This window comes from Pyrus communis, chromosome 11 (genome assembly GCF_041283825.1).
Source record: "Pyrus communis isolate YQ-2024b chromosome 11, ASM4128382v1, whole genome shotgun sequence".
In the NCBI taxonomy this organism is placed as follows: Eukaryota; Viridiplantae; Streptophyta; class Magnoliopsida; order Rosales; family Rosaceae; genus Pyrus; species Pyrus communis.
In genome coordinates, this window is record NC_142575.1 from 1,747,375 (window position 1) to 1,763,961 (window position 16,587).

The 16,587-nt window shown below is 37.4% G+C and overlaps 2 long non-coding RNA genes across 2 annotated transcripts; one reads left to right on the plus strand and one right to left on the minus strand.

Moving 5' to 3' along the window:
• The first annotated feature begins 2 nt into the window (after positions 1–2).
• Positions 3–6,170, plus strand: LOC148692647 (uncharacterized). The gene is made up of 3 exons (XR_015953434.1): positions 3–377; positions 482–554; positions 6,133–6,170. It is a non-coding gene; the product is annotated as an uncharacterized LOC148692647 (long non-coding RNA).
• A 4,420-nt stretch (positions 6,171–10,590) lies between these two features.
• LOC148692648 (uncharacterized) lies at positions 10,591–15,702 on the minus strand. The gene is made up of 2 exons (XR_015953433.1): positions 15,391–15,702; positions 10,591–14,825 (listed from the first exon to the last, which is right to left on the minus strand). It is a non-coding gene; the product is annotated as an uncharacterized LOC148692648 (long non-coding RNA).
• Between the last annotated feature and the right edge of the window lie 885 nt (positions 15,703–16,587).

Consider the following 16,587-nt stretch of genomic DNA (forward strand, 5'->3'; position numbering starts at 1 on the left):
AAAACTGATAAACTCATATCCGAATTTGTAAAAGCTGATGGTCTACTTCTTACGCTAGCATGTTCTGTTTTACTGAGTAATCTTTAATGGCGTACTTGTCTAAGTATAATGTTCTGCATGGCTTCTTTTTTAGAAACTTCAACTGCATTTTGTGAGACTGGTGGAGGCATACGAACACTTTTCCTGCCTTCCTATTAGAGTGATTTATCTAACTCTTGAGGCCGTTGATGGCACGGCTTGTGAAATGAATGCTTATGGAGCAATAGTTGTGAAATGGGGGATTACTCGCGAAGTGAAAACCGTATATTTTGGTAGTGTTAAACCCAGTGGTCGTATGTCAGCACTTTTCGACATCAGAAAGAAAATTGGTTACAGAGGTAACCATCTGTCTGAAGCCACTCAAAAACACATATGGCTGTCTGAACTTTGGAATTCAGTGATAAATGGGGTTCTTAATTATCGTGCATTTCACTTGTCCCAGTCTATAATATCTGGCCAGAAAGCAGCAGAAAGCTTAAGGAGTTCCCTAGTCTCGATGACGATGACTATATGAGGTAAATTCCATACCCTAAGCTTGAATGCATTGATGCATATATTTCATAACTGTTGGAGTATGTGGCCAAGTGGACAAGTGTCCAAAAGACCTTTCGGCTAAACAAAAGAAGGTGGACAACACCTTTCCTTGTTTTGGGGAGGAAAAAAGGGAAAACACCCGTGGGTGTTGGTTAAAAGAAAAAGAAAAGTTGCTTTTAAGAAAGAGAGCTCATTTTTCGGTTTTGAAGAAAAACAAGAGAGAAGAGAGAGAGCTCATTTCGGTTTTTGAAGAAAACAAGAGAGAAGAAAGAGTTTTTTTTTAGCAGAGAGCAAGGGAGAGTTGCAGAGAGCCTAAAACAGAAGAAGAAGTTGTTGCTTCATTTGATTGGTAATCATCAACCAAAGTAATTGTTGTTGTAATAGCTTTAAGCTATATGTATAGAGAAGAAATTATTCATTATATTTCTTTCTCTATTTGTTTCTTTGGTGTGTGAGAGCTATTGGGTGTATTGGGCTTTTGGGTTGTGAGATTGTCAACACTTTGTAAACTCCCATTTGGTTGATAGTGGATTATTGGGTGAGCTCCTACTGCTCCGAGGATGTACTCCAGTTACACTGACTGTGGAGGAACCTCGTAAAAATCTTTGTGTCTTTTATATTTTGTTCTTGCATTTTCATTTGATAAAATTTCCTGTGGGTTAGCTTGAGTTGGTTCCATTTAGTTTGGTGCTATCCTAGCACAACAATTGGTATCAGAGCACTAGTTGCTCTTGGGTACTGTCTAATTGCCAAAAATGTCAGACGGGCAAGATGAGAATCCTTTTGGAAGCAGCTCCGGATTTGCAAGAACTACGGTGCAAAATGCAAAGTTTGAAGTTGAAAAGTTTGATGGCACAAACAACTTTGGGATGTGGCAATGTGAGGTCAAAGATGTGTTGGCTCAACAAGATCTACTTGTCGCTTTGGGAGAGAAGCCGGAAGCTATGTCGAAGCCGGAATGGGAGAAATTAAATTTGTGGGCTTGCTCTTCAATTCGGTTGTGCATTGCAAAAACTCAGAAGTATTTTGTGATGCGGGAGACATTGGCAAGTGTGTTGTGGCAAAAATTGGAAGACAAGTATATGACGAAGAGTGCAAAGAACCGGCTACACTTGAAGAAAAAGCTCTACCGCTTCCAATACAAAGAAGGTACAAAAATGATTAGACACCTTGATGCTTTTAATAAGTTGATTGCCGACTTGTTAAATTTAGATGAGGATATTAAGGATGAAGATAAGGCCTTAATATTGTTGAATTCCTTGCCGAACTCTTATGAGCATTTTGTTACCACTATTATGCATGGTAAAGAAACTGTGAAATTTGAAGATGTGTCAAATGCCTTGATGAATTATGAAATGAGGCATAGAGATAAAAATCATGATAGTACCTCGGAAGCTTTATTTGTTAGAGGTAGATCATCGGAGAGAAGATCATCTTCTAGTAGGAAAAAATCACAGTCTCGACCTAGAGGAAACTCTAAAGGTAGAAAACCTTTGGAAAGGGATGAATGTGCCTTTTGTCGTAATAAGGGCCATTGGAAGAAAGATTGTCCTAAATTGAAGACCACAGGTAAAGAAAGTTCTGAAGCTAATGTTGCTGAAGTTGAAACAGATTTTCCTGATTTTGCTTTAACCACTTCCTCATCATTTGATTGTGCTACTAAGTGGGTGTTGGATACGGGTTGTACTCATCATATGACTCCTCACAAGGATTGGTTTTCAAGCTTGAAAGAGTTTGATGGCGGTGTTGTGTTCATGGGAGATGACAATCCTTGCACAACAAAAGGGATTGGTACAGTTCGTTTGAAGTTGCATGATGGCATGGTTAAAGAGTTGACAGGTGTTCGGTATGTACCGAATTTGAAGAAAAATCTTATTTCTTTGGGAACTTTGGAAGCCAAGGGCTTCAGGTTTCATTCAGATGGGTAGACATTGAAGGTGACTTATGGTGCACTTGTTGTGATGAAAGCTTCTCGATGTGGCCATTTGTATTTATTGCAAGGAAGCACTGTGACAGGTGAAGCATCTGTAGTCTCAGAAAATATGGGCACATCCGATTCTGATACTACTAGATTGTGGCATATGAGATTAGGCCATGCCGGTGAGAAAGCTCTACAAGGGCTTATGAAACAAGGTCTTCTAAAAGGTGCCACGACTTGTAAGCTTGATTTCTGTGAGCATTGTGTCTTGGGGAAGCAAACTAGAGTGAAGTTTGGTACTGCTGTACATCAGACGAAGGGCATTCTTGATTATGTGCATTCGGATGTTTGGGGTCCTACAAAGACTCCCTCTTTGAGTGGTAAACATTGGTTCGTGACCTTTGTTGATGATTATTCAAGAAGGTCTTGGGTCTACACTATGTTGCACAAGAGTGAGGTGTTGAGCATTTTCTTGGGTTGGAAGAAAATGGTTGAGAACCAGACTGGGAGAAAGATTAAGATTTTGAGATCGGATAATGGTGGTGAATACACATCCGACCCTTTCTTTAAAGTTTGCAAAGAGGAAGGGATTGTGAGACATTTTAGTGTCCGGGGAACTCCACAACAAAATGGAGTTGCAGAAAGATTGAATCGAACCTTGCTTGAGAAGGTTAGATGCATGTTGTCTCAGTCGGGTTTGAGCAAGTCGTTTTGGGCAGAGGCAGTTACTTATGCATGTCACATCATCAACCGATTACCCTCAGCTGCTGTTCAGGGTAAGACGCCAATGGAGGTATGGACTGGAAAACCTTCTAATGATTATGATTATATTCGTATTTTTGGTTCACCTGCTTATTTTCATGTAACTGAAAATAAACTTGATCCTATAGCCAAAAAGGCTATCTTTCTTGGTTTTAGTAGTGGTGTCAAAGGTTACAGGTTATGGTGCCCGGAGATGAAGAAACTTGTAATCAGCAGAGATGTGACATTTGATGAAGAAAATATGTTCAGAGACTCTGAAAAGAATGTGAAAGATGTCCAACAGGTGGAGCTTGAGAAAGTTGCCTCTAGTACTTCAAATCCTATTTCCGCTGATGTCGAAGCCACTACAAGTGAAGAAGTGGGATACCATGAGGATGTTGAAGAAGTTGAACTTGAAGATTCTATTCAAGTTGAAGAGCAAGTTTCACCTCAAGAGTCTATTGCCAAGAACAGAGGAAAAAGACAAATTACCAAGCCAGCTCGGTATAGTGACTATGTTGCTTTTGCTCTTCCTATTATCACTGATAAGATTCCATCTAATTTTGAGGAAGCCATTGAGAGTGAGGAAAAGGAGAAGTGGTGCAATGCCATGGGTGATGAGATGAATTCTCTCTTGAAGAACAAGACTTGGGAGTTAGCTAAATTGCCTAAGGGTAAGAAAGTTATTGGTTGTAAATGAGTGTATGCTAAGAAAGAAAATGCTGATGAGAAAAGCAATGTAAGATTCAAAGCAAGATTAGTTGCTAAAGGGTATGCACAAAAGGAAGACATTGACTACAATGAAATTTTTTCTCCAGTTGTGAAGCACTCCTCAATTCGCATTATGTTAGCTCTTGTTGCACAATATGATCTTGAGCTTGTGCAACTCGATGTGAAGACGGCTTTCCTACATGGTGATTTGAATGAAGAGATCTATATGTGTCAACCGGATGGGTATAAAGTGAAAGGGAAAGAGAATTTGTTTTGCAAGTTGAAGAAATCACTTTATGGCTTGAAGCAATCTCCAAGACAATGGTATTTGAGGTTTGATAAATTTATGAGAGGCCAAAATTATTCTAGAAGTCAATATGATCATTGTGTGTACTTCAAGAAGTTGCAAGATGGGTCTTTCATTTATTTGTTGATATATGTTGATGATATGTTGATTGCCTCAAATAATGTCGAAGAGATTGATAAATTGAAGAATCAAATGAAGAATGAGTTCGAGATGAAGGATCTTGGTGAAGCAAAGAAGATCATTGGCATAGAGATCACTAGAGACAGAGAGAAGGGTCTGGTTTGTTTGAATCAAAGACAATACCTTGAGAAGTTGATTCGGAAGTTTGGAGTTCATGATTCAACTAAACCGGTTAGTACCCCTTTGGCTCCTTATTTTAAATTGAGTTCTCTACAATGTCCTAAAGCTGATAAGGAGAAGCTGCAAATGAAAAATATACCATATGCAAATTTGGTTGGTAGTTTGATGTATGCAATGGTATGCTCTAGACCAGATATTGCTCATGCAGTTGGCATGGTGAGTCAATATATGCATAATCCTGGTAAAGAGCACTGGCAAGCAGCTAAATGGATATTGAGGTATCTCCATGGTACTCAAGATGTTGGTTTATGCTTTGAGATGGATGACTCTGGTATTAGTCATTTTGCTGTTGGTTATGTTGATTCAGATTATGTAGGTGATCTGGATGGAAGGAAGTCTACTACAGGCTATGTGTTTACTATGGCTAAAGGGCCAGTTTGTTGGAGGTCCATTTTGCAGTCGTCTGTTGCCTTGTCTACTACAGAGGCTGAATATATGGCAGTTGATGAAGCTATAAAGGAGGCCATTTGGATACATGGACTGATTAGAGATTTGGGGTTGATCAGAAGCAGGTGAAGGTGCATTGTGATAGTCAGAGTGCCATTTATTTGGCTAAGTATCAGGTTCATCATGCGAGGACCAAGCACATAGATGTGCGTTATCACTTTGTTCGTGAAGTAGTTGGTGAAGGGGAGATCATTCTCCAGAAGATTCCAACTAAAGACAACCCCGCTGATATGTTGACTAAGGTTGTTGGTGTAGCCAAGTTTATTCATTGCTTGACCTTGGCTCACATTTTGCCTATATAAAGAATGCATTGAGCAGTAGGAGTTTTTTTGAAGCAATTTTGCTTATCATGGCGTCTTTCGGAACTTGGCCAAGGTGGAGATTGTTGAAGTATGTGGCCAAGTGGACAAGTGTCCAAAAGACCTTTCGGCTAAACAAAAGAAGGTGGACAACACCTTTCCTTGTTTTGGGGAGGAAAAAAGGGAAAACACCCGTGGGTGTTGGTTAAAAGAAAAAGAAAAGTTGCTTTTAAGAAAGAGAGCTCATTTTTCGGTTTTGAAGAAAAACAAGAAAGAAGAGAGAGAGCTCATTTCGGTTTTTGAAGAAAACAAGAGAGAAGAAAGAGTTTTTTTGCAGAGAGCAAGGGAGAGTTGCAGAGAGCCTAAAACAGAAGAAGAAGTTGTTGCTTCATTTGATTGGTAATCATCAACCAAAGTAATTGTTGTTGTAATAGCTTTGAGCTATATGTATAGAGAAGAAATTATTCATTATATTTCTTTCTCTATTTGTTTCTTTGGTGTGTGAGAGCTATTGGGTGTATTGGGCTTTTGGGTTATGAGATTGTCAACACTTTGTAAACTCCCATTTGGTTGATAGTGGATTATTGGGTGAGCTCCTACTGCTTCGAGAATGTACTCCAGTTACACTGACTGTGGAGGAACCTCGTAAAAATCTTTGTGTCTTTTATATTTTGTTCTTGCATTTTCATTTGATAAAATTTCCTGTGGGTTAGCTTGAGTTGGTTCCATTTAGTTTGGTGTTATCCTAGCACAACAATAACTTTAATTGGTTACAGGCAAAGAGAAAGAAAAGGAGCCCGCCGCGTGGCTACTGTTGGATTATGTGGCCAAGTGGCCATATACTTTAGAATAAACAAAGAAGGTGGACAACACCTTTCCTTGTTTTGAGGAGGAAAAAAGGGAAAAGTAAAAGGAAAAAGTTTTGGTTGTCTTAAACACCCGTGAGGGCTCATTTCGGTTTGGAGGGAGAGTAGTAGAGAGAAAGAGAAAAAACAAGAGAGGAGAGAGCTCATTTGCCTTTGCAGAAAATAAAGGAGAAGAAAGAGCTCTTTTTTGCAGAGAGCAAGGGAGAGTTGCAGAGAGCCTAAAAGAGAGAAGAGAAGCTGCTGCTTCATTCAGTTAGTAATCATCTACCAAAGTAGTTGTTGTTGTAATAGCTTTGAACTATATGTATAGAGAAGAAATTATTCATTATATTTCTTTCTCTATTTGTTTCTTTGGTGTGTGAGAGCTATTGGGTGTATTGGGCTTTTGGGTTGTGAGATTGCCAACACTTTGTAAACTCCCATTTGGTTGATAGTGGATTATTGGGTGAGCTCCTACTGCTCCGAGGACGTACTCCAGTTACACTGACTGTGGAGGAACCTCGTTAAAATCTTGGTGTTATTTTCTATATTGTTCTTGCATTTCATTTGATATATTTTCTGTGGGTTAGCTTGATTTGGTTCCGCGTGGTTTGGTGCTATCCTAGCACAACAGCTACTGCTTAGGGCATGCTCGGAATGGATGGAGTATATTTTGAACAATATGGTTGTGTTTGGATTTACTTGGTTTGGGGGGCACGTCCTACATTCCTGTAATCTGTTGGTGAAAGTCACACTTACTTTGTTAAGTTTACGTGCGGAATTTTTCGTATAAACTTGCAGAAATCAGTCAGGAAATTTCCATATTAATTGCAGGCTTAATTATCCTCAAGAGAAATCGACGAAGATGAACACGCGATTAACAAGCAATGATTTCGCACAATCTTTTAGATGCCTGTTTGACACACACAACACAGACAATCACTAACACAAACTGATGAGGTTTCTACCTAACAAAAAGCGTGTGCATGATGCGTATGAGATACTGTAGCAGATCGACTAGCAACAGTATGCGATGAAGAATTATTAGACTCCGTATTATATCCAATTCCTAGACAAAAATCCACCCCACGCACACCTCGACCACCGCTTCCACTCCCTCTACGTTTCCTTCCACCTACAGAATCCATATTATATAATCATGTGAAATTCGAGAAACCTTCTTCAAATATCCAGTAAAAGTTACTATCCTTATCTTACAAACGAATCTTAGGATAGAAATTTTAACAAGGGAAACTAATGAAGAGATACAGAGAAAATTAAGTAATTAGTGTAGAAAGTTAAGAAATTGAAGACATACAGAGAACATTTGATGAGTATCAAAGAAAATTAGAAGAAAATGTGTTTGGAAGGTGAGAATGTGCCAAGAATATTCAAGAAGAAGAGAGAGAAGAATGTAGTACGGTTAAGTTTAATAAATAGTGTAGTACCGTTAAGTTTCATAAACAGTGTAGCACCGTTAAATTTCATAAACAGTGTAGTACCGTTAAGTTTCATAAACAGTGTCGTAAGTATCATAAACAGTGTAGTAAGTTTTCATAAACAGTATCGTAAGTTTCATAAACAATTTAGTAAATTTCATAAACAGTGTAGAAAGTTTCATAAACAGTTTGTATGAGGATGCATGGATCCACGCATCATATTTTTTTAATTTTTTTTAATATTTAAATTATATATTTTTCATTAAAATTGAAGTTCTTTTGTCCTTTTTATTAAAATTTAAGGGTTTTTCATTAAAATTTAAGTCTTTTTAATTAAATAAAATTATAGCATGGTTTTTTATTAAAATAAATTTAGTCCAAACCTTTTTTATGAAAATTCCCTAAAATATATCGTTGTACTAAAATAAAAATCCTAAATACAGAGAAAGATATATGGAGGGAATGAGAAACCCTAAAACCATTTTGAAGACTCCTCCATCAACTTCCACCCTTTCGAAAAGCTAGTTTTCCTGTGACAGCCCGTCCCGGAAATTTTAAAAACGTACGTGTGAAAAGACAATTTTGCCCCTAGTGCGATTTCTTTACGTTGTGTGGTTGTTTTGAGTTGGTGTGGCTGGTTGTGGACCACACACACACTCCCATAATCTTCCTCACCCTTTCCCCTTATCCCTACACCTGTCCCGAGCTCCCTTTCCCTTCCCATTTTCCATACAACGTACGGACACATACCCAAACCACCCAAATCGTCATAGATCGAAGGAACAAAGTACATATCCATGCTCGTGAGGCTCGTAGGAGTCCAACCATACCCATTTCAGCTTGTAGGAAGCTTGGTGAGGTCCCTAGGAGGCTCGGGGTGGTTCGTTTGAAGGTTTTGGACGTCGGGATCACGAGTTTCGAGGTTGGGCAGAGTTGGGGTGATTTTCCAGTTGTTTCACATATCGGTGATACCTATCCCTAGGACGAGCGTGGTCACTCGAGGCAGGGGGGTTACGACCCTTCCACATATCAGTGAGTGGGCTTTTGGTTTTCCGTATATACCTATATACTTATATTTTCCCAGAAAGTGATTTGAAATGTTTATTCGTTATATGCCATATATTATATTGCCGTTTGTTATGCATGGTTACTTGCATTTATATATGTGTGTGTATTGGTGCTGCGGACGCACAGGTAAGTGCCAGGTGAGTGGTGATTTATATTTACGTTCAGTAGTGATTCTAGATACATAGAGAGCTCATAACCTGCACCCCCGGTGTCAGTGCTCCCGCCCAGAGTTGGGCACAGTCCTTCACGTGATGTTCACCTCCCGCACCACACGCTCAGCTTGGATCCAAGTTAGGTGCACAGTCCTGTCGTACATACCACTTTAGGTGGTTCCGACTCGTAGGTGACCCGCAACTATTCGCCCAGCCTTCACGTGATCGTAGCACTTGAGCGTATACATATATTACACCCAAGCCTGTCGTACAGACCACTTTAGGTGGTTCCGACTCGTGTGCAGGTCTAGTTAGTGAGACGGAGATTTGAGCTCTAGATTCAGCCGTACAGGTCACGTTAGGTGACTCCGGCTGACAGATTATATGATATTGATACGATATTACCTGAGCACTTGCATTTTACTTAACGGTTTTGGCATAGCATGTTTCTGAGCATGACTTATATATATATATATATATTCTATTTTCTGGGAAGTATACAGGTTTTACGGCGAGAGGTTAGAACTTATTTATTAAATGGTTTTTTAAAAAGCTTTGTTTTTGCCCACTCACGCTTTTGTTTTGCGCCCCTCCAGGTTCTAGTTGGCTAGCACGTTTGGTGTCCTCCGTGGTTGACCGATAAAGCCTAGGCTATAAAACCCAGCGTATTAGCCTGCAGAGCTCTTAAACCGTGGTTTTCACTAAAATGGCAAATCGTGATTGGAGAAACAAGTTTTTTGAAAAGAAATTGCAAATCCATCCGAACTGCATTAGAAAGAGAGAATAAATAAATATACATATAAATTAAATCCAGCTTGCAAGAGAGAGAGAGTACAAACCCAGGCTATTACACCACTGAAGAGAGAGAAAATGAGAGTAAGCCCACCTCCCATATCATCTCTCTATCTGTGCGTGATAGAGAGAGAAAGTTAGAGAGATAAGGAGAGATATTTAGCATAAGAGAGCGTGAGAGAGAGTAAACCCAAAATCCTTCAACCCTCTCGATCAGGCAAAAAATGGCGCCGAAGCTCACTGCAAAACAAAAGTAATGTCTCTTATCTGCGAATTTCATTTTTGTAAATAGTTTGTCGATTATTTTATTATTTCAAATCATCATGCCCATTCGATTAATTTCCAGAAATGGTTTCGTTCGATTAATTTCCATTTTCCAGTAATGCTTTGGTTCGATTACTTTCCAGATGCGTTATTTCTATTAACTTCCAAAAATGCTTGAATTCGATTATTTTCTAGATGCTTTGTTTCTATTAGTTTCCAGAAATGCTTGGGTTCGTTTATTTTCCAAATGCTTTGTTTCTATTAATTTCCAGAAATGCTTGGGTTCGATTAATTTCCAGTTTTCAGTAATGCTTTGGTTCAATTATTTTCCAAAAATGCTTTGTTTCTATTAATTTCTAGAAATGCTTAGGGTTGGATACTGTGTTGGGTTGAGATCTATGGGGCTGTTTATCATTTTTAAAATTATTTTTAATGCAGGAGAGTGTATATCACACCCCGATCCCGACATACGTTTAGGATCGACACGTGACGTCATGAACTGCCCATATATCTAACGTACCTCGCCTCCTAGCTATGAAAAAAGCACAACTCAAATCCCAATTTCGTAGTAATTTTCGTATGCTTTATAGCTACATCTAATCTTCTCATTAGACTGTCTACGTAACATAAATAGGGATCAAGCCATTCATAGTTCCCCGCTTAAATATGTTGAGTAAAACAAACAAAAACATCATTAATTAAGCCATCAAACACACCATCATCATATGTTACATTTCCTTCTAAACTACAGCAAATCACCAAACAACCAACAACATAAATTCAAAAACTAAAATCAAATTAATCCATAATTAATCATAATTTAGAATGAAATCCCATGAAGCACTCATCTTTTGTACAATTCACCAAATGTGCCACCACATAGCTGCTTCTTAAACATCCCATCTTGAAAACTAAATGACTAAACCAAGATGCTAGATAAATTAATAAATAATGGTACAAATATAATGGAAAAGGAACCATTAGAAAGAACACTGACTAGATTGTGCAATCTTATCCGAAGATTTCATTTCATATGTTATATATATATTTATATATAGAGAGAGAGAGGCCATATATACTTCTAATGGAATGCTTTTGGTTAGTTATACTTGAGCACAGTGCCATTATCGGAGGGAAACTACCTCTGCTACATCTTTCTCAAACCATTTAGTCAAGTGTATGTCATGAACGGATTATCACTTGGATCCAAAAGGAACTATAAATGGGTATCAAACAAATTGAACCAATAGTCATTTCAACTTTTATACCGAAGCAGTCCATTCAGCTTTTGTATAGATAACAAATAAAAACAAGCATCTGCATAATGCTAGTCTTGAAAAACAGGGCTAATATATGACAGGTAATTGACTCCACCCAATAATTGATGTTATACAAAATATCACTTTCAGGTATTATATCAAACTAGGGTTTAGGTATTGGCACATAAAACTAGCTTTTGCAGCATATAAGTATATTCATATAAAAACTTACACATACATCAACTGCATATAAGACTAATTTCCCATAGTAGCATCCAAATAAATGACCATATAAGGGTTTAAGAGAATCAGAGAATAATTACCAAGACTTTCCATCCATAGGATAACAACATACAAAACCATGTTTATTTCATGATTCAGACCCAACTTCTTCGACCCTCTTCTTCCTTTTCTCATCCTTGCCTTCTCTGTCACCCTCTCTCCCTCCTTCAGTTCTAGTTGTCCTGTGTCTCCACTTATATAACTGGATTTAAGCTAGGGTGTAGAGTCGATCTATACCATAGGGAGATGGGGTTGGAAGATGGAGGAAAGCAAGATGTGATGGTGATCGACGGCGAGATGAATTTGGGAGAGGTGGTGGGAAGTGACGACTTCCTTCCCTATGCAACCCCCCACCAAAAATGAGATAGAAAGGGAAGAAAGAGTTCTCTCCCCCTCCTCGGAGAGAAAACGCAGCAGGAAAAAGAAAGGGCGCGGGACCCCGCAAACCCAAACATCCAAAATATCTTGGACTAAACTAAATTTACAAAAATACCCGTAAACTTGTTTAGTAGTTTCTCCTTTGTTACAATCTCGTTTCACAGGCGGTTTTCACTCCACTTGCTCGTGAGATCAAACTCTATCTAAAAATATTTAGTGTCGCTCTGTCTATGGATTTTAATAAAATCAAACTTCATAACTAACTAAGGCTTCTAAATTAACAGAAAATAATATTAATTTCCTGAAAATACGAACTACAAATTATTGAACAATGGGATTCAGGAATGGGATTTCACAGTGTATGTTAGCAATGGTAGACTTCAAGCTTACTGACAAGTGGAATAACAACATCGAAGCATGGTGGGAAAAGCTCAAGAGTGTTGATACTGTAGACTGGAGAAATGAAAGGGGTGTTCTTCCTCCCGTTCCACACATAATCAGATGTAAGTAATTTCAAAACCCCTGCAATTTGACAGTGCGACTAAATGAAATGGGTATTCTTTTTCCACTTATATTTATAGGTTTCTATTTTATGAACATGCTTTTGAGTTGCATTTGCTTGTATATATAGTATTGAATAGTGCTAGGGAGACTAAATTTGTAGACAAAATATTGAAAGCTAAATGACATAGAAGTTGACAACTTATTTATTGACAATTTATTTATTATTTAAACATTGATAAGCGTGTTCATTTCTATTAATTACATGATATATCTATGTTTAGTTTTGTATAACATGAGTACATTTCAGTTTTACTAGTATACATTTTTGTGTTAGGTTTATGGTAGATTTGGGTTTTAAATTGTGTAAGTGTGTTGAAACGAAAGAGAATAATTTTTTAAGATGGTATTAAAATAGAACTAAAAAATTTCCTTTAATTAAAACTTATCATCTCAATTCATGCCAACAAGCTTAAACCACCAAAAAAACAACACTAATCAATTTAAAAATCAAAGTTTGTTGTCGTATGAATAATAAATCTCCCAAGCTTTTGACACCTCACCTCTTTCAAGTTTGAGGTCCAATGGCAGCTTGCCATGTGTCCATCAAAAAGGAAATCTAATCTTTGTTTTCCTTTTCTTTCTATCACTAAATTTCACTTGATGCGATACTATTGAAGAAAGAGTAATGTTAGGTAGATCAAACTTTTTAAACCAAATTTGCAAACTAAATGATGTGGTTGTAGATGGTTGAATTATTAATTAAGTGTCTATTAACGTGCTTGTTTCTTATTGGTAGCCATATGTGTGACGACTGCGATTTATGGGGTAGTATCATCACAATATTATATTCCCACTGGAGAGATGCATTCACTCTCGAGAGAGAGTATTGTATCGGGAGTTTTCAAGGAGGGCACTCAAGGCTCAAATGCTAAGGGATGTGGCGGAGAGAAATAATGTACTTTGGAAAATGGGTGAGATGAAGCCGGACTGCGATATCTCTTTGGAGGATGGCTTAAAATACGCAATGAAATTTGGCATTCCACTTGAAGAGGAATGACCTCTAGACAACAGTGTTCGGCCAATTGGAATCTAAAATTTTTCAAAATAATGGACTACAAAAAAGTTGGCCAAAAGGATGTGGTAACCATAAAGCATATGCTGCTGTCATTCCCCTTGCTATGCTATGTGATGGTGGGTCGAAAATTGCCGCAGCATATGCTTTATGGTTACCACATCTTTTTGGCCAACTTTTTTGTAGTCCACTATTTTGAAGGATTTGAGATTCCCCACTGGCCAAACACTACTGTCTAGAAGTCATTCCTCTTCAAATGGAATGCCAAATTTCATTGCGCATTTCAAGCCATCTTCCAAAGAGATATCACAGTCCGGTTTCATCCCACCCATTTTCCAAAGTACACTATTTCTCTCTGCCACATCCCTCAGCATTCGGGCCTTGAGTGCCATCTCCTTGAAAACTCCCAATACAATACTCTCTCGAGATAGTGAATGCATCTCTCTGGTGGGAATATAATATTATGATGATACTGCCTCACAAATCGCAGTCATCACACGTATGGCTGCCAATAAGAAACAAGCACGTTAATTAATAATTCATCCATCTACAACCACAATTTGGTTTAAAAAGTTTGGTCCTACCTAACATTACTCTTTCTTTAATAGTATCGCATCAAATGAAATTTAGTGACATAAATAAAAGGAAAACAGAGATTAGATTTCCTTTTTGCTGGACACATGGCAAGCTGCCATTGGACCTCAAACTTGAAAGAGGTGAGGTGTCAAAAGCTTAAGAGATTTATTATTCCTAGCCCAACAAGCTTTGATTTTCGAATTGATCAGTGTTGTTTTTTTTGGTGGTTTAAGCTTGTTGGAACGAATTGAGATGATAAGTTTTAATTAAAGGCAATTTTTTAGTTCTATTTTAATATCATCTTAAAAAATTATTCTCTTTCAAGTTTCAACACGCTTACACAATTGAAAACCCAAATCTACCATAAACCTAACACAAAAATGTATACTAGTAAAATCAATATGTACTCATGTTATACAAAACTAAACATAGATATATCATGTAATCAATAGGATTGAACATATTTATCAACGTTTAAGTAATAAATCAATCGTCAACTTCCATGTCATTTAACTTTCAATATTTTATTTACAAATTTAGTCTCCCTAGCATTATCCAATACTATATATACAAGCAAACGCAACTCAAAACATGCTCATAAAATGCAAACTTGTAAATATAAGCGGAAAAAGAATACCCTTTTATTTATCGCACTGTCAAATTGCAGGGGTTTTGAAATTACTTACGTCTGATTATGTGTGGAACGGGAGGAAGAACACACCTTTCATTTCTCCGGTCTACAGTATCAACATTCTTGAGCTTTTCCCACCATCCTTCTATGCTATTATTCCACTGGTTAGTATGCTTGAAATCTGCAATCGCTAACATATACTCTCTCCTGCATTAAAATTTTAAAAATGATAAACAGAGCCATCGATCTCAACCCAACACAGTATCCAACCCTAAGCATTTCTAGGAATTAATAGAAACAAAGCATTTTTGGAAAGTAATCGAACCAAAGCATTACTAAAAATTGGAAATCAATCGAACCCTAGCATTTCTGCAAATTAATAGAAACAAAGCATCCGAAAGTAATCGAACCCAAGCATTTCTAGAAATTAATAGAAACAAAGCATCTGGAAAGTAATCGAACCAAAGCATTACTGGAAATGGAAATTATTAATAGAAACAAAGCATTTGGAAAGTAATCGAACCAAAGCATTACTGGAAAATGGAAATTAATTGAACCCAAGCATTTCTGGAAACTAATAGAAACAAACCATCTGGAAAGTAATCGAATCCAAGCATTTCTAGAAATTAATAGAAATAAAGCATGTGGTAAGTAATCGAACCAAAGCATTACTGGAAAATAGAAATTAATCGAACATGTGTGATGATTTGAAAAAATAAATTAATCGACAAAACTATTTACAAAAATGAAATTAGCAGATAAGAGACATTACTTTTGTTTTGCAGTTAGCTTCGGAGACATTTTTCACCTTATCGAGAGGGTTGAAGGATTTTGGGTTTACTCTCTCTCGCGCTCTCTTATGCTAAATATCTCTCTTTATCTCTTTAGCTTTCTCACTCTATCACGCACAGATAGAGAGATGATATGGGAGCTGGGCTTACTCTCATTATCTCTCTTCAGTGGTGTAATAGCCTGGGTTTTTACTCTCTCGCAAGCTGGATTTAATTTATACATATATTTATTTATTCTCTCTTTCTCTCTAATGCAGTTCGGATGGATTTTCAATTTCTTTTCAAAAAGGGAATTGTTATTAACATTTCACAAATCTCATTCTACACTCCAAACTTTCTATTTTAGAAAAAAAATATATACTTCTAAGAAATGTAGAATGAGATTTTTGAAGTCCAATAACACTACCAAAAAAAAACTCAGTTTCTCTAGTCACGATTTGCCATTTTAGTGAAAACCACGGTTTTAGAGCTCTGCAGGCTAATACGCTGGGTTCTATAGCCTAGGCTTTATCGGTCAACCACGGAGGACACCATTTATTCTTTAGGGGGCCCTCATCCGTACGGTTCTTCGCACGCTTGTGATGCATGGTACACATGGGATTTTGGATGGATCCAATTAATTGCTTAAGATCAATATATATGCCCCCGTAGAGTGAAACCTCCTTGGATATATGTTGGTAACAACACAACCAGCAATTTTGAAACCTTCATTAGTATGCATTTTAAAATTTTCATTAGAGATGCTCTAATTAGTGATTACCAAGTACCATTCAAGATTGAAATTATTAAACGAATAGTTTGGATAGAGACTACAGTTCCGTCGACTCTTAACACATCACATCGCTAGACATTCGACGATATATATTTTTTTTGTATACATTATCAGTCCTGAATAAATCTTAGAGGAACATAATTGATAATATATATATGTATATGTATATGAATATTGTATGTATATGTTGGTAGGTATGTATGTAATGGTGCTCATAAATGCTGCTCTTTTTTTAACTGAAAGGTCGCTGGTTTGAGTTGTCAAAACAGTCTTTTTACAAAATAAACGATAATTAAGGCTACGTACGATAGACGTTTCCCCGATCTCTGCAAAGTAGAAAACCTTATTGGCTTCAAGTCGCCCTTGTATGCAATGATGCTCACTATTTGCTTATTCTTTCCATGAC